Source organism: Babylonia areolata, chromosome 21 (assembly GCF_041734735.1).
Source record: "Babylonia areolata isolate BAREFJ2019XMU chromosome 21, ASM4173473v1, whole genome shotgun sequence".
Lineage (NCBI taxonomy): Eukaryota > Metazoa > Mollusca > Gastropoda > Neogastropoda > Buccinidae > Babylonia > Babylonia areolata.
In genome coordinates, this window is record NC_134896.1 from 21,117,674 (window position 1) to 21,119,539 (window position 1,866).

Consider the following 1,866-nt stretch of genomic DNA (forward strand, 5'->3'; position numbering starts at 1 on the left):
ATCTCCCCCCCCCCCCATCCACCAGAAGAAAGAAAAAGCGTCTTCCACCCTCGCTCCAACTCCCCCACCCCAACCCACTATCTCTTCTCTCCCTTATCGCCTTGGTCTGTCTAACCTTGCACGCCCCACCACCCAAACTCCCTTACCCCCACCCAGTTTTGGATTCCCAAAACGAAGACGCTTAAAAAAAAAAAAAAAAAAAAATTAACCCACTTTCTTTTTCAAGAAATGAAAGAACAATGAGTCTAGGAGAGTAAAGGATTAGTTAACAATAATGAGTTGTAACTCTCTCCATGGACAAGGTACACAACTTCAAGTCAATGCTGCACATGCTACCAATTCAGCTGGCACACAGGTTGATAAAAGGTAGATTGGAACAGACCCAAACACATCCTCAAAAAACGGAAGCTCCAGGCGTGTCCTTATACCGATCATTTGACATGGTCACACGGCAGCAATGACAGAAGAAATGTGCAAGCTTAATGAGAAAACTCATCAGATCTTGCGAACAGAGCAATGTTATACAACAATTGACACGCTTTATACTTATTAACGTCAGCATGGAATCGATGACAGTTTTCTGAGTAATGTAATATATGGCAAGCAACATCACGGAACACCCGAACTGTAATTATGATGACCCTCACAAACGTAAGAAACATTGGACTAAATCTTTCGCGTCGTATCTGTCTGAACTTGGCGAAATGTACAATCCGATCACAAAGATGTGAATTCTGGAAACAGGTTATTACTAATCCCGTGAATACCTTACTTCCATGACAGGACTATGAAGTGTAGCGTCGATGTCATTTTTCGTTCCCAGAGTCAACAGGGTGTTGGTGACTCACTCAGTTCATGTCTCGTGCAATTCTGCCCACGTGACCAATCATGTGATCGACAGTGATACTTACAGGCCCAAAAGATCAAGGTCACACATTACCTTTATTATATTACATCACCGACGTTGTTCCCTACTCGTTTCACAGTTACTCGACCTTGAATGTTCATCTCATCTTACCGTGGTCCAGATGACCTCCACGAAAGTCGCTGTGCATGATCCATGGAGTTACAGCTGTGACTTACTTATCTAGTCACTTTTTTTTAAAACACAGACTGGTCTTTTTTTCTTGTTTATATATATATATATATATATATATATATAAGTTTTTTTTAAAATATAAGCATCGCACAGGGTATTCGTTAGTTTAAATCATCCACTGATGCTTTGTGAAATAAAATCAGCGTGCCTTCAGTTTTAACTGACTCACCCCGTCCATACTTTTTGTGTGTCTTTTTCAATGATGTAATTGATGTCGCTGAAAATTAGTCCCAAGAGAAAGAAATCCAAAGAAAGAATGCTGACTGACATCCTGACCTGTGAGCTTATATTAGTCTTGTCTCAGTGATGTGACAGCCCTTCTCTGAAGAGCTTACTTATCACCAGTGAAACAATCAAGACTTATCCTTCAAATGGATGTCCTCAGCAGATCCTAAACTCCAGGACAGCAAGATTTACTGACCACAATGAGCGTCTTGTTCACGGCAGAATTAGATTAAAGGCGTTTTCAGTCAAGTGATCATGGAAAAAAAAAAAAAAAAGGCGGAAGTACCTCGTGTCTTATTTTCTTGACTGGTGATGATATGTGGTTGCTGTGCTTGATTACAAGAAAGTTTTCGGGTGACACATAAGGATTTTTTTTTTAGCCGAAACCCTAAAGGTGATGTTTCATGCTTTTGAAGTTTTCTTGACAGTCCAATGTAGCCGTCATATATTTTGGCATTTATTGTTCCACTCGTGTCTCAACGCCCGAACAGCCCTTTTGCCTCTCGACAGAAGCAAACAAACTGAGGACGTGAGGATGTAGC